A 17,553-nucleotide genomic window follows, 5' to 3' on the forward strand; every position below is an offset into this window, starting at 1 on the left:
TGACTCTGGTACCGTCATTCATGGCCTTGGTCTAAACCGGGGAACCTCAATTCCCATCTGGGGCCCTCAGGGTCCCCTGATTCTATTATGCCCGTGTAGAACACTCCCACAGGACATATTGATGCTTCTCCGTCCTTCGATATACCAAAGTCTGACTCATTTATTTTCAACAGATCCTTGCTCTTTCTTTCTTTCTGATTACCGGTTTCCCATTGGCAGTCTTTGTCCACTTGCTGTTTCCTTGTTTGTTCTTCCCTCAGATCCTTATTTTCTTGTACAGTGACCAACGCACTGAGTGGCGGCCATTCCTTCTTGGCATTGTAACTCCGATACTTCAGCTTGAATTGTCCATCCAAGAATCAGCGTGTGAGCAACGGGTTAATCAAATTAATATAAAGATTTCTCTTAAAATTCATTGAACTGTGCCCAGTAATTTTTCAACTGGAACTGATCTCATTCGTAGTTTGACTATCCCTTTGATATGGACAGTCCATGTTACCACGACGTTCGAGGCTTGTCGCTGCCAGTGGAACGAGATCTTGTAGACTATACGTCTTTTAACTTCACAGCGACATAAGATGTGTGAGAATTTCATGGTGGTTCGATATCTGTAACTTTGAATAATAGTTATTATCATATGCTTAAAAAACCTGTGCATGTACGAACATCCGAATTAAGGCAGGAGTAGGACATTCGGCCCCTCGAGCCTGCTCTGCCATTTGTTAAGATCATGGCTGACCTGATTGTGACCTCAACCCAACTTTCCCATCTCCCGACAACAAACTTTGACTCCCTTGTTAATCGGGAATCTATCAAACTGAGTGTACAAAACATGACCGGACAGACGGTCTGAGAAAGCATGGCAAAGACCAAGGGAAGTCCAGATGAAACTGCATTGATTTCAATGCAAGAAGTCTGATGGGCAAGGCAGATGAACTCAGGGCATGGATAGGTACATGGGACTGGGATGTTATAGCTATTACTGAAACATGGCTAAGGGAGGGGCAGGATTGGCAACTCAATGTTCCAGGGTACAGATGCGATAGGAAAGATAGAGCAGGAGATAACAGAGGAGGGGGAGCTGCGTTCTTGATTCGGGAGAACATCACGCAGCAGTGAGAGGGGATATATCTGAGGGTTCGCCTTCTGAGTCAATATGGGTAGAACCGAAAAATAAGAAGGGAGAGATCACTTTGATAGGATTGTACTACAGACCTCCAAATAGTCAACGGGAAATTGAGGAGCAAATATGTAAGGAGATTACAGAGAGCTGCAAGAAAAATAGGGTTGTAATAGTGGGGGACTTGAACTTTCCCAACATTGACTGGGACAGCCATAGCATTAGGGGCTTGGATGGAGAGAAATTTGTTGAGTGTATTCAGGAGGAATTTCTCATTCAGTATGTGGATGGCCCGACTAGAGAGGGGGCAAAACTTGACCTCCTCTTGGGAAATAAGGAAGGGCAGGTGACATAAGTGTTAGTGAGGGATCACTTTGGGACCAGTGATCATAATTCCATTAGTTTTAAGATAGCTATGGAGAATGATAGGTCTGGGCCAAAAGTTAAAATTCTAAATTGGGGAAAGGCCAATTTTGATGGTAATAGACAGGAACTTTCAGAAGTTGATTGGGAGAGTCTGTTGGCAGGCAAAGGGACGTCTGGTAAGTGGGAGGCTTTCAAAAGTGTGTTAACCAGGGTTCAGGGTAAGCACATTCCTTATAAAGTGAAGGGCAAGGCTGTTAGAAGTAGGGAACCTTGGATGACTCGGGAGATTGAGGCCCTAGTCCAAAAGAAGAAGGAGGCATATGACATGCATAGACAGCTGGGATCAAGTGGATCCCTTGAAGAGTATAGAGATTGCCGGAGTAAAGTTAAGAGAGAAATCAGGAGGGCAAAAAGTGGACATTGGATTGCTTTGGCAGATAAGGCAAAGGAGAATCCAAAGAGCTTCTACAAGTACATAAAGGGCAAAAGAGTAACTAGGGAGAGAGTAGGACCTCTTAAGGATCAACAAGATCATCTATGTGCGGAACCACAAGAGATAGGTAAGATCCTGAATGAATATTTTACATTGGTATTTACGGTTGAGAAAGGCATGGATGTTAGGGAACTTGGGGAAATAAATAGTGATGTCTTGAGCAGTGTACATATTTCAGAGAGGGAGGTGCTGGAAGTCTTAACGCGCATCAAGGTAGATAAATCTCCGGGACCTGATGAAATTTATCCCAGGACGTTATGGGAGGTTAGGGAGGAAATTGCGGGTCCCCTAGCAGAGATATTTGAATCATCGACAGCTACAGGTGAGGTGCCTGAAGATTGGAGGGTAGCAAATCTTGTGCCTTTGTTTAAGAAGGGCGGCAGGGCAAAGACTGGGAACTACAGACCGGTGAGCCTGACATCTGTAGTGGGTAAGTTGTGAGAGGGTATTCTGAGAGACAGGATCTACGGGCATTTGGAGAGGCAGGGACTAATTAGGAACAGTCAGCATGGTTTTGTGAGAGGAAAATCATGTCTCAAGAATTTGATTGAGTTTTTTGAAGGGGTAACCAAGAAGATAGATGAGGGCTGTGCAGTAGACGTGTCGACATGGACTTTAGCAAAGCCTTCGACAAGGTACCGCATGATAGGTTGTGACATAAGGTTAAATCTCACGGGATCCAAGGTGAGGTAGCCAATTGGATACAAAATTGGATTGACGACAGAAGACAGAGGGTGGTTGTAGAGGGTTGTTTTTCAGACTGGAGGCCTGTGACCAGCGGTGTGCCTCAGGGATCGGTGCTGGGTCCGCTGTTATTTGTTATTGATATTAATGATTTGGATGAGAATTTAGGAGGCATGGTTCGTAAGTTTGCAGATGACACCAAGATTGGTGGCATTGTGGACAGTGAAGAAGGTTATCTAGGATTGCAACGGGATCTTGATAAATTGGGCCAGTGGGCCGATGAATGGCAGATGGAGTTTAATTTAGATAAATGTGAGGTGATGCATTTTGGTAGACCGAATCGCACCAGGACCTACACCGTTAATGGTAGGGCGTTGGGGAGAGTTATAGAACAAAGAGATCTAGGAGTACAGGATCATAGCTCCTTGAAAATGGAGTCACAGGTGGATAGGGTGGTGAAGAAGGCATTCGGCATCCTTGGTTACATTGGTCAGAACTTTGAATACAGGAGTTGGGATGTCATGTTGAAGTTGTACAAGACATTCGTAAGGCCACACTTGGAATACTGTGTACAGTTCTGGTCACCCTATTATAGAAAGGATATTATTAAACTAGAAAGAGTGCAGAAAAGATTTCCTAGGATGCTACCGGGACTTGATGGTTTGACTTATAGGGAGAGGTTAGATAGACTGGGACTTTTTTCCCTGGAGAGTAGGAGGTTAAGGGGTGATCTTATAGAAGTCTATAAAATAATGAGGGGCATAGATAAGATAGACAATCAAAATCTTTTCCCAAAGGTAGTGGAGTCTATAACGAGGGGACATAGATTTAAGGTGAGAGGGGAGAGATGCAAAAGCGTCCAGAGGGGAAAATTTTTCACTCAAAGGGTGGTGAGCGTCTGGAACGAGCTGCCAGAGGCAGTAGTAGAGGCGGGTACAATTTTGTCTTTTAAAAAGCATTTGGACAGTTACATGGGTAAGATGGGTATAGAGGGATATGGGCCAAGTGCAGGCAATTGGGTGTAGCTTAGTGATATAAACTGGGCGACATGGACATGTTGGGCCGAAGGGCCTGTTTCCATGTTGTAAACTGTTATGATTCTATGATTCTATGAAACTCAGCCTTAAAAATATTCAATGACCCTGCCTCCACCGCTCTCTGGGGAAGGGAGTTCCATAGAGTCACGACCCTCAGAGAGAAAAAAATTCTCCTCATCTCTGTCTCAAATGGGAATCCTCCAGTTCTATTTTCTCCCACAAGGCGAAACATCCTCTCAGCATCTATCCCTTCTCGTCCCCTCAGGATCTTATATGTTTCAATAAGATCACCTCTCATTAGAATCATAGAATCAGAGAAGTTTACAACATGGAAACAGGCCCTTCGGCCCAACATGTCCATGTCGCCCAGTTTATACCACTAAGCTCGTCCCAATTGCCTGCACTTGGCCCATATCCCTCGATACCCATCTTACCCATGAAACTGTCCAAATGCTTTTTAAAATACAAAATTGTACCCGCCTCGACTACTGCCTCTGGCAGCTCGTCCCAGACACTCACCACCCTTTGAGTGAAAATTTTTTCCCTCTGGACCGTTTTGTATCTCTCCCCTCTCACCTTAAATCTATGCCCCCTCGTTATAGACTCCCCTACCTTTGGGAAAAGATTTTGACGATCTACCTTATCTATGCCCCTCATTATTTTATAGACATCTATAAGATCACCCTGAACCTCCTACTCTCCAGGTAAAAAAGTCTCAGTCTATCCAACCTCTCCCTATCAGTCAAACCATCAAGTCCCGGTAGCATCGGAGTAAATCTTTCCTGCACTCTTTCTAGTTTAATAATATCCTTCCTATAATAGGGTGACCAGAACTGTACACAGTATTCCAAGTATGGCCTTACTAATGTCTTGTACAACTTCAACAGGACATCCCAACTCCTGTATTCAATGTTCTGACCAATGAAACCAAGCATGCCGAATGCCTTCTTCACCACCCTATCCACCTGTGACTCCATTTTCAAGGAGCTATGAACCTGTACTCCTAGATCTCTTTGTTCTATAACTCTCCCCAACGCCCATCCATTAACGGAGTAGGTCCTGGCCCGATTCGATCTACCAAAATGCATCACCTCACATTTATCTAAATTAAACTCCATCTGCCATTCATCGGCCCACTGGCCCAATTTATCAAGATCCCGTTGCAATCCCAGATAACCTTCTTCACTGTCCACAATGCCACCAATCTTGGTGTCATCTGCAAACTTACTAACCATGCCTCCTAAATTCTCATCCAAATCATTAATATAAATAACAAATAACAGCGGACCCAGCACCGATCCCTGAGGCACACCGCTGGTCACAGGCCTCCAGTCTGAAAAACAACCCTCTACAACCACCCTCTGTCTTCTGTCGTCAAGCCAATTTTGTATCCAATTGGCTACCTCACCTTGGTTCCCATGAGATTTAACCTTATGTAACAACCTACCATGCAGTACCTTGTCGAAGGCTTTGCTAAAGTCCATGTAGACCACGTCTACTGCACAGCCCTCATCTATCTTCTTGGTTACCCCCTCAAAAAACTCAATCAAATTCGTGAGACATGATTTTCCTCTCACAAAACCATGCTGACTGTTCCTAATTAGTCCCTGTCTCTCCAAATGCCTGTAGATCCTGTCTCTCAGAATACCCTCGAACAACTTACCCACTACAGATGTCAGGCTCACCGGTCTGTAGTTCCCAGGCTTTGCCCTGCCGCCCTTCTTAAACAAAGGCACAAGATTTGCTACCCTCCAATCTTCAGACACCTCACCTGTAGCTGTCGATGAATCAAATATCTCTGCTAGGGGACCCGCAATTTCCTCCCAAACCTCCCATAACGTCCTGGGATACATTTCATCAGGTCCCTTAGATTCATCTACCTTGATGCGCGTTAAGACATCCAGCACGTCCCTCTCTGTAATATGTACACTCCTCAAGACATCACTATTTATTTCCCCAAGTTCCCTATGCCTTTCTCAACCGTAAATACCGATGTGAAATATTCATTCAGAATCTCACCCATCTCTTGTGATTCCGCACATAGATGAACTTGTTGATCCTTTGAGGCCCTATTCTCTCTCTCGTTACTCTTTTGCCCTTCATGTACTTGTAGAAGCTCTTTGGATTCTCCTTTGCCTTATCTGCCAAAGCAATCTCATGTCCCCTTTTTGCCCTCCTGATTTCTCTCTTAACTCTACTCCGGCAATCTCTATACTCTTCAAGGGATCCACTTGATCCCAGCTGTCTATGCATGTCATATGCCTCCTTCTTTTTGGCGAGGGCCACAATCTCCCGAGTCATCCAAGGTTCCCTACTTCTACCAGCCTTGCCCTTCACTTTATAAGGAATGTGCTTCCCCTGAACCCTGGTTAACACAGCTTTGAAAGCCTCCCACTTACCAGACGTCCCTTTGCCTGCCACCAGACTCTCCCAATCATCTTCTGAAAGTTCCTGTCTATTACCATCAAAATTGGCCTTTCCCCAATTTAGAATTTTAACTTTTGGGCCAGACCTATCATTCTCCATAGCTATCTTAAAACTAATGGAATTATGATCACTGGTCCCAAAGTGATCCCTCACTAACACTTCTGTCACCTGCCCTTCCTTATTTCCCAAGAGGAGGTCAAGTTTTGCCCCCTCTCTAGTCGGGCCATCCACATACTGAATGAGAAATTCCCCCTGAACACACTCCACAAATTTATCTCCATCCAAGCCACTAATGCTATGGCTGTAACAGTCAATGTTGGGAAAATTAAAGTCCCCGACTATTACCACCATATTTTTCTTGCAGCTGTCTGTAATCTCCTTACAAATTTGCTCCTCAATTTCCCGTTGACGATTTGGAGGTCTGTAGTACAATCCTATCAAAGTGATCTCTCCCTTCTTCTAAACTCCAGTGTATACATGCCCAACTTGTCCAATCCTGCCTCTTCCACCAATTCAGGCAGAGAATTCCATGCACCCACCACCCTCTGGGTAAAAACGTTTTTCCTCATGTCCCCTCTAATCCTTCCGCCAATCAGCTTAAATCGATGTACTCTCGTTCTTGATCTCTCCGCTTGGGGAAACAGGTACTTCCAGTCTACTCTATCTCGGCCCCTCATAATTTTGTACACCTCAATCAAGGCACCCCTCAGCCTCCTCTGCTCCAAGGAAAACAACCCCAGCCGATCCAATCTCGACTCATGGCTGCAATTTTCAAGCCCTGGCAACATTCTTGTAAATCTACTCTGCACTCTCTCCAGGGCAATTAAGTCCTTCCAGTAATGTGGTGACCAGAACAGCGCATAATTCTCCAGCTGTGGCCTTACCAGCGTTTTATACATTTCCATCATTACATCCCTGCTTTTGTATTCTGTCCCTCGGCTATTAACGGAGAGCGTTGCGTCTGCCTTCTTCACAACCTTATCTCCCTGCACTGCCACCTTCAGGGACCTGTGCACATGCACTCCAAGGTCTCTCACTTCCTCCGTCCCTCTCAATGTATTCCCGTTTACTGCGTATTCCCTTTTAATGTTTGCCCTCCCTCTCAGTGCATTACCTCACACTTCTCCGGGTTGAACTCCATTTGCCACTTTTCCGCCCACTCCACCGACCCATTGATATCTTCTTGGAATCTACAACAAACCTCTTCACCATCAACTGCACGGCCAATTTTATGTCGTCTGCAAATTTGCCAATCATGCCCCCGACATTCAAGTCCAAATCATTAATATATACCACAAACAGCAAGGGACCCAACACTGAGCCCTGTGGCACACAACTGGAAATAGATTTCCATTCGCAAAGACATCCATCCACTTTTACCCTTTGTTTCCTGTTACTGAGCCAATTTTGGATCCATTTCACCACATTTCCCTGTATCCCATGGGCTTTTACCTTTCTGACCAGTCTGCCATGTGGGACCTTGTCAATTGCCCTACTAAAATCCATGTAGACAACATTCACTGCACTGCCCTCATCAATCCTCCTTCTCACTTCCTCAAAGAATTTAATCCGATTTGTAAGGCATGACCTTCCCTGAACAAATCCATGCTGACTATCCCTGATTAAACCATGCCTTTCCAAGTGACAGTTTATCCTATCTCTCAGTATTGATTCTAATAGTTCGCCCACCACCGAGGTAAGACTGACCGGTCTATAATTGTTCAGCCTTTCCCTCGTACCCTTTTTAAACAATGCTACTACGTTTGCAGTCTTCCAGTCCTCCGGTACCTCCCCTGTATCTAGTGAGGATTGGAAAATGATCCTCGGAGCATCCACTATTTCCTCCCTGACTTCCTTCAATAGCCTAGGAAACAATCCATCCGGCCCTGGTGACTTATCAACTTTCAAGAATTCCAGTCCCTCTAGTACTTCCTCTCTCGTTATGTTTACCTTATCCAATATTTCACGCCTCTCCTCTTTAACTACTACGTCCGGATCATCCCTTTCCTTTGTGAATACAGAGACAAAATATTGATTTAAAACCCTACCCACATCCCCTGCTTCTGCACACAAGTTACCCTTATCATCCCTGATAGGTCCTACCTTTTCCTTGGCTATCCTTTTGTTCTTCATGTACTAATAAAACATCTTTGGGTTTTCTTTAGTCGTTCTAGCTAATATTCTTACATGCCCTCACTTTGCTTTCCTTATTTCCTTTTTTATGTCATCCCTGTACTTTCTATACTCCTCTCGGCTTTCTGCAGTATTTAGTTTTCTGTGACAGTCATAAGCTTTCTTTTTATGCTTTATCTTGCCCCGTATACTTCTAGACAACCAGGAGGCTCTAAATTTGGCAGTGCCACCCTTTTTCTTTCATAGAATCATAGAATCATAGAATCATAGAAGTTACAACATGGAAACAGGCCCTTCGGCCCAACATGTCCATGTCGCCCAGTTTATACCACGAAGCTAGTCCCAATTGCCTGCACTTGGCCCATATCCCTCGATACCCATCTTCCCCATGTAACTGTCCAAATGCTTTTTAAAAGACAAAATTGTACCCGCCTCTACTACTGCCTCTGGCAGCTCGTTCCAGACACTCACCACCCTTTGAGTGAAAAAATTGCCCCTCTGGATCCTTTTGTATCTCTCCCCTCTCACCTTAAATCTGTGCCCCCTCGTTATAGACTCCCCTACCTTTGGGAAAAGATTTTGACTATCGACCTTATCTATGCCCCTCATTATTTTATAGACTTCTATAAGATCACCCCTTAACCTCCTACTCTCCAGGGAAAAAAGTCCCAGTCTGTCTAACCTCTCCCTGTAAGTCAAACCATCAAGTCCCGGTAGCATCCTAGTAAATCTTTTCTGCACTCTTTCTAGTTTAATAATATCCTTTCTATAATAGGGTGACCAGAACTGTACACAGTACTCCAAGTGTGGCCTCACCAATGCCCTGTACAACTTCAACAAGACATCCCAACTCCTGCATTCAATGTTCTGACCAATGAAACCAAGCATGCTGAATGCCTTCTTCACCACCCTATCCACCTGTGACTCCACTTTCAAGGAGCTATGAATCTGTACTCCTAGATCTCTTTGTTCTATAACTCTCCCCAACGCCCTACCATTAACGGAGTAGGTCCTGGCCCGATTCGATCTACCAAAATGCATCACCTCACATTTATCTAAATTAAACTCCATCTGCCATTCATCGGCCCACTGGCCCAATTTATCAAGATCCTGTTGCAATCCTAGATAACCTTCTTCACTGTCCACAATGCCACCAATCTTGGTGTCATCTGCAAACTTACTAACCATGCCTCCTAAATTCTCATCCAAATCATTAATATAAATAACAAATAACAGCGGACCCAGCACCGATCCCTGAGGCACACCGCTGGACACAGGCATCCAGTTTGAAAAACAACCCTCGACAACCACCCTCTGTCTTCTGTCGTCAAGCCAATTTTGTATCCAATTGGCTACCTCACCTTGGATCCCATGAGATTTAACCTTATGTAACAACCTACCATGCGGTACCTTGTCAAATGCTTTGCTGAAGTCCATGTAGACCACGTCTACTGCACAGCCCTCATCTATCTTCTTGGTTACCCCTTCAAAAAACTCAATCAAATTCGTGAGACATGATTTTCCTCTCACAAAACCATGCTGACTGTTCCTAATTAGTCCCTGCCTCTCCAAATGCCTGTAGATCCTGTCCCTCAGAATACCCTCTAACAACTTACCCACTACAGATGTCAGGCTCACTGGTCTGTAGTTCCCAGGCTTTTCCCTGCCGCCCTTCTTAAACAAAGGCACAACATTTGCTACCCTCCAATCTTCAGGCACCTCACCTGTAGCGGTGGATGATTCAAATATCTCTGCTAGGGGACCCGCAATTTCCTCCCTCACCTCCCTTAACGTCCTGGGATACATTTCATCAGGTCCCGGAGATTTATCTACCTTGATGCGCGTTAAGACTTCCAGCACCTCCCTCTCTGTAATATGTACACTCCTCAAGACATCACTATTTATTTCCCCAAGTTCCCTAACATCCATGCCTTTCTCAACCGTAAATACCGATGTGAAATATTCGTTCAGGATCTCACCCATCTCTTGTGGTTCCGCACATAGATGACCTTGTTGATCCTTAAGAGGCCCTACTCTCTCCCTAGTTACCCTTTTGCCCTTTATGTATTTGTAGAAACTCTTTGGATTCACCTTTGCCTGATCTGCCAAAGCAATCTCATATCCCCTTTTTGCCCTCCTGATTTCTCTCTTAACTCTACTCCGGCAATCTCTATACTCTTCAAGGGATCCACTTGATCCCAGCTGCCTATGCATGTCATATGCCTCCTTCTTCTTTTTGACGAGTGCCTCAATCTCCCGAGTCATCCAAGGTTCCCTACTTCTACCAGCCTTGCCCTTCACTTTATAAGGAATGTGCTTACCCTGAACCCTGGTTAACACACTTTTGAAAGCCTCCCACTTACCAGACGTCCCTTTGCCTGCCAACAGACTCTCCCAATCAACTTCTGAAAGTTCCTGTCTAATACCATCAAAATTGGCCTTTCCCCAATTTAGAATTTTAACTTTTGGGCCAGACCTATCCTTCTCCATAGCTATCTTAAAACTAATGGAATTATGATCACTGGTCCCAAAGTGATCCCTCACTAACACTTCTGTCACCTGCCCTTCCTTATTTCCCAAGAGGAGGTCAAGTTTTGCCCCCTCTCTAGTCGTGCCATCCACATACTGAATGAGAAATTCCTCCTGAATACACTCAACAAATTTCTCTCCATCCAAGCCCCTAATGCTATGGCTGTCCCAGTCAATGTTGGGAAAGTTAAAGTCCCCTACTATTACCACCCTATTTTTCTTGCAGCTGTCTGTAATCTCCTTACATATTTGCTCCTCAATTTCCCGTTGACTATTTGGGGGTCTGTAGTACAATCCTATCAAAGTGATCTCTCCCTTCTTATTTTTCAGTTCTACCCATATGGACTCAGTGGGCGAACCAGCGGATATATCCCCTCTCACTACTGCCGTGATGTTCTCCCTAATCAAGAACGCAACTCCCCCTCCTCTCTTACCTCCTGCTCTATCTTTCCTATAGCATCTGTACCCTGGAACATTGAGCTGCCAGTCCTGCCCCTCCCTTAGCCATGTTTCAGTAATAGCTATAACATCCCTGTCCCATGTACCCATCCATGCCCTGAGTTCATCTGCCTTGCCCATCAGACTTCTTGCATTGAAATAAATGCAGTTTAATCTAGACTTCCCTTGGTCTTTGCCCTGCTTTCTCAGACCATCTGTCCGGTCATGTTCTGTACACTCTCCCTTACTACGTTTTGTTTCTGTCACCACTTTATTTCCCACTGACTTCCTGCATCGGTTCCCATCCCCCTGCCACATTAGTTTAAACCCTCCCCAACAGCACTGGCAAACACTCCCCCTAGGACATTGGTTCCAGTCCTGCCCAGATGCAGACCGTCCAATTTGTACTGGTCCCACCTCCCCCAGAACCGGTTCCAATGGCCCAGGAATTTGAATCCCTCCAGCTTGCACCATCTCTCAAGCCACGTATTCATCTTAGCTATCCTGTCATTCCTACTCTGACTAGCCCGTGGCACTGGTAGCAATCCTGAGATTACTACCTTTGAGGTCCTACTCTTTAGTTTAACTCCTAACTCACTAAATTCAGCTTGTAGGACCTCATCCTGTTTTTTACCTATATCGTTGGTGCCTATATGCACCACGACAACTGGCTGTTCACCCTCCCCCTCCAGAATGTCCTGCAGCCTTTGAGGGGACGTGTCTGCTTTGTACCCGTAGAATTTCACTTTTTAGTGCCTCCCATTGGCTTGCCACTGATTTCTCCTCAAGTAGTTGTGTCCAGTCCACTTCTGCCAAATCACCTCTTAGTTCTGTAAAATTTGCCTTCCCCCAATTTAAAACATTTACTCCTGATTTAACTCTGTCCTTTTCCATAATAATGCTAAAACTAACTGAATTGTGGGCACTCTCCCCAATATGGTCACCCACTGTCACTTCACCCACTTGCCCATCTTCATTTCCCAGGACTAAATATAGAATTGCATCCCCTCTTTTTGAGCTTGTCACGTACTGGCTAAAAAAGTTCTCCTGGACACCGATCAAGAATTTTGCGCCCTCTGTGCCCCTCACACTGTTTGAATCCCAGTTGATGTTCGGGTAGTTGAAGTCCCCGACTATTATTACTCTCTTATTTTTGCACTCTGAAATTTGCCTTCATATTTGTTCTTCTATCTCCCTTTCACGATTCGGGGGTCAAAAGTACACTCATAGTGTGACTGCCCCTTTTTATTTCTCAGCTCAACCCACATGGCCTCGATTGATAGTCCATTTGGCATATCACCCCTTCTCACAACTGTAATTGATTCTTTAACCAATAATGCTACCCCTCTCCTTTTTTATCATGTACACTATCCTGCCTGAAATCTCTATATCCAGGGGTATTAAGCTGCCAATTATCCCCCTCTTTCGGCCAGGTTTCCATTATACCAATGATATGATGCTGCCATGTGTCTATCTGTGCCCTTAGCTCATCTGCTTTGTTTGTAATACTCCTTGCATTGAAGTATATACCCTTTAACCCCGTCAAATTCCTGTGCTGAACACTATTTAACCTTTGCTTCTTTTGCCTTTCAGAGTCGCTAACTACGTCACTAACTTCTTCTCTACTTCCCGTTTCCTGGTCTGAATTTGTCCTATCTGTACCTGCCCTTTGTTTCCCATCCCCCTGCCATACGAGTTTAAACCCTCCCCAACACAACAAGCAAATGCCCCCGCGAGGATATTGGTCCCGGTTCTGCTTGGCTGCAACCCGTCCAGCTTGTACAGGTCCCGCCTTTCCCAGAATCGGTCCCAATGCCTCAGGAATTTAAACCCCTCCCTCCTACACCATCTCTCAAGCCACGCATTCATCTGGTCTATTCTCCTATTTCTGCTCTCGCTGGCACGTGGCACTGGGAGTAATCCTGAGATCACTACCTTAGAGCTCCTGCTTTTTAATTTATCTCCTAACTCCCTATATTCTGCTTGCAGGACCTCATCCCTTTTTTTTAACCAATATCGTTGGTACCAATATGGACCACGACCTCCGGCAGTTCACCCTCCCCCTTCAGAATGTCCTGCAGCCGCTCCGTGACATCCTTGACCCTGGCACCAGGGAGGCAACATACCATCCTGATATCACGTCTGTGGCCGCAGAAACTCCTATCTGTTCCCCTTACAATTGAATCCCCAATCACTATTGCTCTCCCATTCTTTTTCCTGCCCGCCTGTGCAGCTGAGTCACTCATGGTGCCATGATCTTGGCTCTTGCCGCATTCCCCCGATAAACCATCACCCCCAACAATATTCAAAGATGAATATCTGTTTGAGAGGGAGATGGCCCCAGGGGACTCCTGCTCGACCTGCCTAGTCCTTTTACTCTGCCTGGCGGTCACCCATTTCCTTTCTGCCTGCGTAATCTTCACCTGCGGAGTGACCACCTCACTGAACGTGCTATCCACGATAGTCTCAGCATCGTGGATGCTCCACAGTGAATCCACCCGCAGCCCCAGCTCTGAAATGCAGTTAGCCACCAGCTGCAGCTGGACACACTTCCTGCACACATGGTCACCACGGACACTGGTAGTGTCGATGACTTCCCACATTGTGCAGGAGGAGCATATCACGGGTGCGAGCTCTGCTGCCAAGACTTGCCTTGGATTAAGCTCGTTTGTGACTCCCTTGAAGGAGTTTATTCGTTTAAATTACTCTTAATTTCGAGAATGTGAACTACACTGGGGAGAGTTCGCTGTCCATGTTTCTTACATCACGTTCAACAGAAACAAGAATTCTCCTCAACATGTTAATGAGAATTTTATGAAAGGGACCCTCAACCTGATTCGACATCAACTCGGGATAATTCAGAGTCCTACCATGAATGTGTATAATGGAACACCAGCTTGCCGCGAGCCTGGGTAGCTCAGTCGCTCGAGCATCAGACTTTTAAAGCCGGTCGTGATCTGAGGGTCCAGGGTTCAAATCCCTCTTCAGGCTCTCAATTTTGAAACAGCTGGCAAGCTCTGACTTTGCAGCAGAGCAACAGCTGCGGGACAGACGATGCCTGCGATGTGTTGTGAAAGCTTCAGTGGGATCTTGTTCCCCAGGGATGGTCAGTAATACGCTGTCTGAGGCTGCTTCCTGCCAGCAATGTGTGATCGGAGAGCGCGGGGCCAGAATATTGTTGCTGTCGTGGCCTCACTCACTCCTGGAGCTGGAGAACATCGAAAAACTGATGTGTTTGTTGCCACGGCTGCAGTGCGGTTTCGAACTGCAGTTATGAACCGAGACAGCGCTGCAGGATCCTTTGATGATCTCTCACAAATCAACTGAAACCAGTCGCAATGTGCAGCTTTGAGAGAGGCTTTCCACACCGTCAGGGCAGGAAACGGGAGTGAGGGACAGACACTGTCGGAGTCTGTGTCGTGTTTGAGTGTGAGCAGAACTGTACATAGAAAATAAATTCTACCGCTTCTGCGAGCTGTTGTATTTTATTCATGTTTAAACACAGATTAACTGATCAACGGCCAACCGCCTCAACGGTACTTGCTTTTTTATTTTTATTTGATAACGTTTTCAAAATGTTTCCTTGCAGCAATAAGACGAACGTGATAATCACTGCACCAATGAAACTCGACTTTAAACAACGTTAAAGGAAAAACTCAGAAAGTAGCTGCCGTCTACAAATGCTCTCAGTGCCGGAGATAGGTCCAATTCCCGTTCAGGAAATTAACTTTTACAAAATAGTTTACTGTCTTAATTACGCAAAATTCATTAAACTGTAAAATGATGAATACTTGCTCTAATCGCCATTGATTAATCAAACATTCTGTTTCAAACTGAAGGAATTCCTAATTTTTTTTTATTCATTCATGGGATGTGGGCATCGCTGGCGAGGCCAGCATTTATCGCCCATCCCTATTTGCCCTTGAGAAGGTGGTGGTGAGCCGCCTTCCTGAACCACTGCAGTCCGTGTGGTGAAGGTTCTCCCACAGTGCTGCTAGGAAGGGAGTTCCAGGATTTTGACCCAGCGACGATGAAGGAACCGCCGATATATTTCCAAGTCGGGATGGTGTGTGACTTGGAGGGGAACGTGCAGGTGGTGTTGTTCCCATGTGCCTGCTGCTCTTGACCTTCTCGGTAGTAGAGGACGCAGGTTTGGGAGGTGCTGTCGAAGAAGCATTGGCGAGTTGCTGCAGTGCATCCTGTGGATGGTACACACTGCAGCCGTGGTGCGCCGATGGTGAAGGGAGTGAATGTTTAGGGTGGTGGATGGGGTGCCAATCAAGCAGGCTGCTTTGTCCTGGATGGTGTCGAGCTTCTTGAGTGTTGTTGGAGCTGCACTCATCCAGGCAAGTGGAGAGTATTCCATCACACTCCTGACTTGTGCCTTGTAGATGGTGGAAGTTTCTTTTCCCTGGCGCTAGTTGAGATTTAAGAAATTGGATAAGACCCATACCTACCCCAACCTCATCACTTACACGACATAAGATACAATGCGGCCACACTCTACTTCAGTGAGATGAAAGCCGAGGGCAATTTCACGGTCGAGTGAAAGGGAAAAACGTAGAGCAGCAGAAAGAAAGTGTACTTTAGGCACTACAGATATAGTGAAAACTAGAAGGTGTCAGGCGATTAACCCAGCATCAAAACTGAAGGTCAGGCGAGGGCGTGTGGCCCAACTAAGAGTTCGATATACAAATACACGGAGGAAAAGGAATAAATTAAATGAACTACAGGTACAAATTCAAATTCGAAGGTGTGACATGATAGCTATGACTGAGACATGGCTGCAGGATGGTCAGGATTGGGAACTAAATATACTGGGTTATAAGGTCTACAGGAGAGATCGGGAAAATGGAAGAGGGTGAGGAGTAGCCTTCGTGATTAGAGATGAAATCGCTTCAATGATAAAGGAGGATATAACGAGAGGTAAGCAGCCAATAGAGACCCTTATGGGTTGAATTGAGAAATAGGAAAGGATCTAAGACTATAGTGGGAGTTGTGTATAGGACCCCTGGCAGCAGCTCTGAAGTGCTAGATTGTAGAAATGCAGAGATTAGACAAGCGTGTAACAAAGGCATAGTGGTCTTAATGGGGGACTGTAACCTTCACATAGATTGGGAAAAGCAGATTGGCAACTGTCAGAAAGGTAGTGAATTTCTTGAGTGTGTCCGGGATAGTTTTCTACAGCAGTATGTCCGAGAGGCAACACGGGGGCAAGCCATACTAGATTTAATAATGAGCAATGAACCAGATTTAGTTAACAGCTTAACTATCCAATAGTGATCATAACATGATCGAGTTCAATGTAGTGTTTGAAAGGGAAAAAAGTGAGTCAGCTGCTAAGATTCCAGACTTGGGTAAGGCCGACTTTAATGGGATGAGACAGAGACTGTCCACAGTAAACTGGGCAAATCTGTTAATGGGTAAAACGACTGATGATCAGTGGGAAATGTTTAAAGAAACATTTAACGTGATACAGAATCGGTTTATACCCCTGAGGGACAAGAACTCTACTTGCCAAAAAAACAGCCATGGACAACTAAAGAGGTAAGGGACAGTATAAGACACAAGGAAAGGTCATACAAAAAGGCAAAAAATCGCACAGATCCTGGCGAATGGGAAAGATACAAAGATCAACAAAGGGTCACAAAACAGATAGTCAGAGCTACAAAAAGAGAGTATGAAAAGAAACTTGCAAGGGATATCAAAACCAATACGAAGAACTTTTATAGTTATATTAGGAAAAAGAGGGTGGTCAGGAGCAATGTTGGCCCCTTAAAAACTGAAAGTGGGGATATTGTCATTGAATAATTACTTTGCGTCAGTATTTACAGTAGAAAAAGAGGATAGCATGCCTGAAATCCAAAGAAAACTAATATTGAATCGGGGACGGAGACTCGATAAAATTAACATAAGTAAAGCAACAAAGAGTGACAAATCTCAAGGACCAGATGGTTTCCATCCCAGGCTTTGAAAGGAAGTTGGTGAGCACATTGCAGATGCCCTAACTATAATCTTTCAAAGTTCTCTAGATTCAGGAACTGTCCCTCGAGATTGGAAAATTTCACATGTCACTCCGCTTTTTAAGAAAGGGGAGAGAGGGAAACCAGGGAATTCTCGACCAGTGAGCCTAACATCTCTTGTGGAGAAATTGCTGGAGTCTATCATTAAGGATAGGGTGACTGAACACCTCGAGAATTTTCAGTTAATCAGGGAGAGCCAGCATGGATTTGTGAAAGGTAGGTCGTGCCTGACAAACCTGATTGAATTTTTTGAAGAGGTGACTAAAGTAGTGGACAGGGGAATGTCAATGGATGTTATTGATA

The sequence above is a fragment of the Heptranchias perlo genome, chromosome 42 (assembly GCF_035084215.1).
Source record: "Heptranchias perlo isolate sHepPer1 chromosome 42, sHepPer1.hap1, whole genome shotgun sequence".
Lineage (NCBI taxonomy): Eukaryota > Metazoa > Chordata > Chondrichthyes > Hexanchiformes > Hexanchidae > Heptranchias > Heptranchias perlo.